Source organism: Mus pahari, chromosome 19 (assembly GCF_900095145.1).
Source record: "Mus pahari chromosome 19, PAHARI_EIJ_v1.1, whole genome shotgun sequence".
NCBI lineage: Eukaryota > Metazoa > Chordata > Mammalia > Rodentia > Muridae > Mus > Mus pahari.
Window position 1 is genome coordinate 53,550,836 of NC_034608.1, and position 8,282 is coordinate 53,559,117.

Consider the following 8,282-nt stretch of genomic DNA (forward strand, 5'->3'; position numbering starts at 1 on the left):
AAAAAAAAAAAAAAAAAAAAAGTACAGAGAACCCTGCCGGTAACTGTGTTGTTTACGAATAGGGTTGAAGGTTACTAGCTATGACACTGAAAGCAATTAACACTATTATTGCAGAAACAATGATCAATATCCATTTTGGGCGATCGCTTCTAAATTCCACCCTGCACTGTTGTGACAAACGCGGCTTTTGACCCGCTCGTTTTAGCAAAACATTCAAAAGATTAAGCAAGCGTGCCTGTGCAGTGACAGGCTGGACTTGATTCCTCCAATCCTGAGTCAGCCCACGTGCCCAGATACCCGGTAGGGATTTTTACAGTAGGTTGCGGTCAGGACCAAAAGGGAAGAGTTGGGCTCAGGGTCACGTGGGTGTCACCACAGGTAATGAGCTGCGCCTAAGGCCCGCCAGGTGTACCCGCCCAGTGGCGTCTCTCCCGTTTAGGACCCTTCACCCCACCAGACACTGGAGGTGGGAGACAGGAAGGTCATCCTGAGCCCAGTCTCTGGCGCGTTCGGGCGCGGCGATCGCAGGGGACAGACAGAGCGGCCACACCGCTTGGGCTACGTCGCGCGCCCGCGCGGCGCCGAGCCGACTCCGAGGCGCCGCAGTCTTGCGGTCGTAGCCTGGGGAGAGGTGAGGGCGGGTCCAGGCGGCCTGGGTGGGGACCGCGCTGGGTGGGGGTCGCGGGAAGTCGCAGCTGCTGTCACTCAGGCGCCCAAGCCATGCAGCTCGGCAGGAGGTCCCCACGCGAGCCTGGATGCGCGCGGCCTCGCGGCTGCATTCCAACTTCTCTACGGAGCCGCGCTCTAGCCCGGGCGCGCGCTTCCGTCCCGCGCGCACACCCAATAACCCTCCCCCGCCCCCTGTCCCTCTCTCCAGTCCTCTCCCTTTCATTCTCACGCTCCTAGGCCGACCCGTGGAAGTTGCATCCTGGATAGCCGGGGCTGCGCTGCTGAAGAGCTCCGAGCCAGTGCTTGGCCGAGCCTCCCGCCCGGATCCCGGGCAAAGACCGCCCAAAACACTGTGCTGACCTTCGTCTGCACCGTTCTATGGTGACCCGGTCTCCGCTGCCCGAGTTGTAGCCGCTCTGCACCCCCAGGACTGCCAGAGCACCCGGGATCTGCAAGCCTGGGTGAGTTCCTGGTCTTCCTCGGTCATCCTTGTTAATGGTGGGAGAACCTGTTTACCCTGCAAACTTGAGACGTGACCAAAGCAGAGCAGCCTGCCTTGCAGGACGTTCTTCAGATGGCAGGGGGATAAATAGGCTCTCGGAGTCCAAGGCGACAAGCTCAGAGATATAAAGGTGAAGTTGTATTCTTGTTTCTGGTCGCACGTGTATCTTTCCCTTTAAAAGCCGTGACTTGGGAAATGGTTTTCTACTCAGCAGGAGGCGGGAACTAAGATAACTCAGCAGCCTGAAAGTTTTTCCAAAGCTGAGGATGAAAATACAGTTTATTGGAAGGAAAGTCAAAACAGGATGGTGGGATCTATACGATGATACGTGCCTCCTGTGTGCGCCTGTTTGAGCTCTTTATCAGAAATAACATATAGAAAGAGACAAAGATGCAAACAACTCTGAGCCCGGCCTTTCTTTATGTATTAGTTGGTGTGCATGAAATCTTTAAAATGCACCTAGGAAATTTCGAGCAGGAAAAGACCAGACTATATCCGTGTAGCTTGGAAATTAAGGTTATTCCTAATACACCAGCAAGGATTGGCATTTAACACCCCCGCCAACCCCCACCCCCAGATAAAAGCACTGTTATTCCTATGGCCCATTAAGGTCTCTATTCTTTCTGCTTTCTGGGGAAAAAATTATTAATTTGTATTGAAGTTTAGTGAAGGGAAAGTTGTAGGATTTTTTTTCAGAGATCAAGAACCCTGCCAGCCTGCTAGAGCAGTGTAAACAGCTCTGGTGGTGTGATCCATCAGCGACTTAGGGACACTTGGGGGTGGGTCTCTGGAGATGAAGATCCCTGGGGAGGAATGTCCAAGAGCCACTGGCTGACTGTGTGTGGTGCCTTTAAAAGGAGACTGTGACAAGTTGCAAAGCATCTCATCACTAAGGAAACCATTCCAGAGAGCTGCTGTTTTGTTGATGCCACGGTTTGAAAAGAGGGCCCTCTGCAGGCTCTGTTCCTCATCGAAAAGAAAGCCTGCCTCTAGAAAGATCTGGTTGCTCTAATGATGCTCTTTGAAAATAGTTTGTCCTTTGGCATTATATATATATATATATATACACACACATACTGTTATTCCTATGGCCCATTAAGGTATCTATTCTTTCTGCTTTCTGGGAAAAAAATATTAATTTGTATTGAAGTTTAGTGAAGGGAAAGTTTTATATATATATATATATATATATATATATATATATATATATATACATTGAAAATGACTGGTCTGCATAGTTAGGAACTTAACCTGATTTTAAATGTAGGGACCAGGGAGCAGAGGATTCCCATGAAACTGTAAACCTCCATTTTGTGTTTTTATTTTGTTTGTTTGTTTGTTTGTTTTATAAAGTTGAATCTTACTGGTTTGGAGGACTATAAACAAGAAGTGCTAACTGGGCTTAGTTCTGAAGGGTACGGGTGTCTGCTTCTTTAAGACTTGGGCTATGTGTGTCTATCTGACTATCAAGGTTCTGTCATTGCTCTGAAGAAGCCAGAAGCCCAACACAGTCGGCCAGACACAGTGTCTTGATGTTGAGAGGAAAGATCTCGGATGCTCTGGCTCCGACTTTAAAACAGGATCTGAGCAAAAGATGTCATTGGAATGAGCCTTTGGCATGGCCTGTTGTCCTCATTCGTCGTCGATGTCCATGGTCATCTGTACATTCCTGGCCTCACTCTTACACAAAGGAGGATGTGTTCTAGATACAGTAGTGGGGAAGTGTGAAGAAAACTGCCACCTGTGTTTGAGGAGAGACGGGGGTGAGGGGTGGGGGGGAACTAAAGTCAAACTGAGCTCAACTCATAATTGGATCCCCGAGAAACCTGAAAGAAGAGTGACGCTAAGAGGCCAGGTGAGTTCCCCCTTAGCTTTTATGACTCATGTCTCCAGATAGCCTGAGAGAGAATTTTGTTTAAGAATATTTGATAAGAGGTTCTTCTCAAAGTGGGTGAATGTCATTACTAGGGGGTACTTCGAAACCAAAGAAACCAGAGAAGCAAGTAAGGAGGCTTTTTATTTATTTTTATTTTTATTTACTTATTTATTTATTTTTGAGCTGTAACTAAATCTTCTAAACTGAAGCCCCGGCTCAAGTCTTTTCCTCATCCGTGACACGGGCATAATTTCTTCTCTGAAGGCGGTTGTGGGGAGTGCATAAATGGTAGTCGTGAAATGCTTAGTTTGCTGTTAGAGGTGAGCAATTATAGTGGGTAGAGGTGCTAGAGAGAGACCTCGTTGGTGAATAGTCCTCAAGGCTCTCACTCAGAGAACCAAGAGGTCATATCCCAGCATGGGGACATCAGGCTGTCATAAATGCCTGTAACTCCAGGTGTCCAAGGGGTGAGACACCTCCTTCTGATCTCTCCGGGCACTTGTACACACACACACACACACACACACACACACACACACACACACTTGTGCATGTGTATGTGCACACAGCACGGGGAGGGGAGGAGACAGACAGATAGACACTGGGTAGAAACAGAAGTGAACTGGGTGTAGCGACACAAGTGACAACCCCCTGCAGTCGTACAGAGGGTTTACTGCATTGTTGGTTGAAATGAAGATTTGCCTACAGAACCACCAGGTAAATGGAATTCTCAAGTCAGTCCATCAGGACATACGAAGGAAGAACAGTCAACGGAAACTGAACACTTCCTGTCCATAAATAAGGGCTGGGAGAACTACCCAGAGCACAGGCATCTTTGACAGGAGCTGTGTGAAGGAGACAGAAATGGTAGGTTTAGCCTGGGAGAAATGTGATTTTTTTTTTCTTTTATATAGTCTTAGTAGAAATCTTGTTATATGTGACGGTCTTGCCTTGAGATTGCTTTATTCGGATTACACTATTAAACTGTAAAAGGGAATTTGCAGTGTTTAAGCTGAACATTGAAACGGTGTTTATCATTTGCCAGTGCTTTGTACTGCAGGTCTGATCTTAAGATCCTATAGGGCTGGAAATGGAACTCAGTAATCAAGCAAAGCCCACAGTCTATCTACCCTGTTGTAGAAAGTATTTAATCCAGACCCGGGGTCTCTACATGGCCTTTGACTATTTAGTTTCCAGATAAAAGACACACACAACCTTTATATTTACAATAAGCCTTAAACAGCACAAGAGCTGGGCAGATTCTATGCTATTAGAATCTACTTTCCTTCCAAGAACCCTGAGTTATTACTTTCTGTGTTTCTTCTGAGCTGCTCTTAACTCCAGTTGACCAGCCCTCAGGGCAACATTCTTCTCTGGCTCACCTAACCCATGGTGGCTTCTCTTCTCCCCCTGCACCTTCTTTTCTCGCTCAAGGTTCTCCTCTGACCCCAGGCACAGAAAATCTAAACCCCGCCCATGTCTCTTCTGCGCAACTCTTGGCTGTTGGCATATTTGTTTGCCAATCAAAAATAACTTGGGGGCAAGGTCACATAGCATCACTTGGGTCTACATGCAGACTCCAGGTCTTGGGGGTCCATGCTTAGCATTACCATAGGCAGCAAGACCAAGCCTCATATCCCTAGCACCCTCTTCCAATGCTAAACCAGGTTTAGATTAATCTTCCTTTTATTTTTCCTGTTGGTCCCACAAATATTTTATTTGAATCTGGGGATCCATTAAGGACCTGTAGGACATGGTTCATTTTGAAATTTCATGGGGAAGGCTCTGATCTCTCAGAGGAAAGGTCAGAGTAGAAACATGAAAATGTTCTCCCCTGATGGGCAGATCTCCCAAGGTCATTTGAAGGACTTTTGGTCATCTACACATAGGTGGATTCATTATTTTTCTTTGTCTTTGTCTTTCCTCTCTTTTCCCCTGTCTTTCCTTCCTTAGTTATTTCTCAGCTTTCTCCTCTCCCTTCCTTTAGCATCCTCCCTCTCTAACTTCCTGTGACCACTTCCTTTGATGCTTTGACTTCAGCTCCATCCCTTCATTTAGGTAGCCCCGGGTCTGCTCTGTGGCCTTGCTCTCTAACACACAGTTGTGTGTCAGATGGGCACAGCCCCCTTCATTTTTCTCCCAAAGTACTTCCTACCATCACCATCCGTGCTCCCTTTCTGGTGACCGTCAGAAAAGTGTCACAGTGACTTAAGCAGAAAGGGGTTTAGCATGGAGAGGAAGTGGTCACAAGGAAGTTAGAGAGGGAGGATGCTAACGGAAGGGAGAGGAGAGAGCACTTGTGAGCTCCATGAAGTCCTGCCAAGCAGCTGGGCTGAAGTGACCCTGAGGCTGCTGTTGCCTTCATGGCTACCGTCGGAATTCTGACACTCAGCCACCAGCACAGGTACAGAGTTCATGAACATGTCACTTGTCTGTGGTCCACTAATCAGAGGAAATGCTGCGTTCTTCACCCCAGGAGTCAAGAGAGTGAGCCCTGCTGCCAACAACAAAAACAGGCCAGCCAATGGCATCCCCAGACACTCTCTGCTTCCTTCTCCGGCCATTCTGTCTGGTAGAACCTGACCTTTGTCTTGCACCTTTCAGAGGACTCTGGGAAATGGAGTCTACAGATTTCTAGCCTCGGAGTTGATGGAAGGAGCACTTGGAGACTGAGATTTGAGTGACAAAACGTCACATCTAGCATATATCTAAAAGTCAGGTGTCAGAGACAGAATATTTAATTCAAAGTAGGCTAAGACTGACTTCGAGCAATATTTTGTTTGGTTTGCTTTTTTTTTTCTTATTTTTTAGAAAGTGAAAAAAAAAAGCAGTTACTAAACAAGTTCCCCTTCAAACAGAAGTGTATTGTAGGTATAGAGTTGAAATTTCTAGGGGAAAAAAAAGTGTTAAGTAAATAAACTGACTTGTCGCTATACATCTAAACATAAATATATCTTCTGTTTCGGTTGGTAATCAAAACAAAATATTAGGAAAGCGAGTTTTTATATGTAACTGTGTTTTTCTATGGTGTTTCTTTGGTGCTTACTAGGGTAGATGTGCACATGTGTGTGTACAGGGCTTACGGGCCAGAGGTTGATGTTGGATGTCTTTCCTTGTTAGTTGTCCACCTTAATTTTTTGAGACGGGATCTCTCTGTGAACCTGATCCTCATCAATTCAGTTCTACTGGCTGGCTGATAAGCTTGAGGGATCCACTTGTCTCTCCAGTCTCTCCCAACCAGTGCTGGGGTTGTAGCCACAAGCCATGATTCCTAACTTCTTGCATGAGTTTTGGGGGTCCCAACTTAAGTCACTTCCCCAGGAGGCACTATAGACTAAGCCATCTTTCTTGTCCCAGAAAAAAAGGATTTTTAAAACGATCCTCCCCACCAAAGCTTCAGCTAGCAATACCCATTTCATGACCCATAAAACAAAGGAAGACCACAGGCCATTCAGAAATCATAGTCTCTTACTGGCTGGTTCATTCATTGGATGAATTACCCATGAACTTGTGTTTTTGCTGACTCTTTCCTCTTTAACATGCATAGTACTCTTTTTAATGATGACGAAGACAGAAATGACTCATTTCTTGGATAGCAAAATAAAAATATGCTTGATTTTACTCCAATCACTTCTTTCATGCCCTGGCATTGGTCAGATTCCCCCCACCTTTTATTTTTTTTCAAATCTCTTCTCTTCTGTTAGTAATTTATGACCTTGTTTGCACTCAGAAATTGCGTTAGGAATAGTCTCTATCATTGAATAAAGTAATCTTCACTTTGCTGCTAAAACTTGGGAAAGGAGAGAAGACCGGCGCAGACTGGAGCACATAATGAATTTGTTAGTCTGCTGCATCCATGTTCTTGTATTGGACGTTATCTCTTAAAATATGACAACCATTTCATTATCTTCCCTAGTGATTGATGGGAAATATTTAAACGCAGAATTATAAATGGTAGCTGGGTAAATCCTACTCTCACAGAACTGTATGCTTCAGATGTAGTGGTGACATCAGTAATTTAGCTACTCAACCTCTCCCCATCAAGGATGAACATAGCTAAATGTTGCTGTGATCCATGAAGATCCCCTCAAGTCTTCTATCCCAACCCACATCAGGCTGCTGTCCATGAAGCCTACTTATTTCACAGTCTCTTGGGTGTAACTGTTTGACTCTAACGTGGATTGATTAATTATAAAGGAAAGTAGGAACTATTGATCTTTCTATGTTGTAGTGACATGGAAATGACCTTTCCCCTCCCCCCATTCCAGCTTCTCTTTCTTTCCCTAATTTTCCTCTTTAAGTCATAGTTGAGCAAACACTGGGAGTAGAGCTCTATGTTTCTTTCTCTGGGCTGTAAGGGTGACACGTTCTTGCCTTGTCCAAACATATTGAGTGCACTTGGAGATAACGGTGTTTACAAAACGGCTGTTGTGGACTGAGAGTCAGGACGCGGCTGAAAAGATGACTCGACAGCTAAAAGTTTCGGCTCTTGCAGAAGGCTTGGCCTCAGTTCACAGAACCAACCCAATGGCTCACAGCCTTCTGGAACTCTAGTTCCAGAGGGTCCAATGCCCTCTTCTGGTCTCGGTGAGCATGAGGTGCATACGGAGCGTGCACACATATAGGCAGGCAGATAGTCATGTGACCTGGTCCACGGGCCAGTCAACAGGGTCTGCAAGAGAGAGTGGGGGGCTGAGGGACAAGAGACATGAAGAATGGAGACAAGACAGTTTGTCGGACCAAGTCTCAAGTCTCACTTATTGAAAGGCAACTCTGGGTCTATAAGCATAAGCTGGGGAATACAGCTGGAGACACTGAACGACAAGTCTGGGATGTGTAGGAGAAAAACAAGATGTTGTCAGAGTGTGCTCAGCTGTGGTGGGCTTCTTGCAAAGACATCTCGCTAGGAAAACAAGTCTCTCGTCAGGGTGGGAAAGTACCACCTGTAAGTAAACAGCCCAAGATGGCTGCAGAGATGATAGCCGCTTTCTTCTAAGAGTCGGCTCCCAACAGTCATACACATGAAACTTTAAGAAGTAATAAAAGAAAATCAAAATCATTTTTTTCAATTTTTATTAGATATATTCTTCATTTACAATTCAAATGTTATCCCAAAAGTCCCTTATACCCTCCCCCGGCCCTGCTCTTCACCCCACCCACTCCTGCTTCCTGGCCCTGGCATTCCCCTGTACTGGGGCATATCTTGCAAGACCAAGGGCCTCTCCTCCCAATGAT

The 8,282-nt window shown here is 45.9% G+C and overlaps 1 protein-coding gene across 2 annotated transcripts in view; it reads left to right on the plus strand.

Annotated features, from left to right (window-relative positions):
* The first annotated feature begins 877 nt into the window (after window positions 1-877).
* Trmt9b (tRNA methyltransferase 9B (putative)) overlaps window positions 878-8,282 on the plus strand; it is a 57,337-nt gene continuing 49,932 nt past the window's right edge. For both annotated transcript variants that reach the window (XM_029532260.1, XM_029532261.1), the window contains exon 1: window positions 878-1,130. The gene's annotated coding sequence lies outside the window, so the exon portion shown is untranslated. The remainder of the gene's footprint in view (window positions 1,131-8,282) is intronic.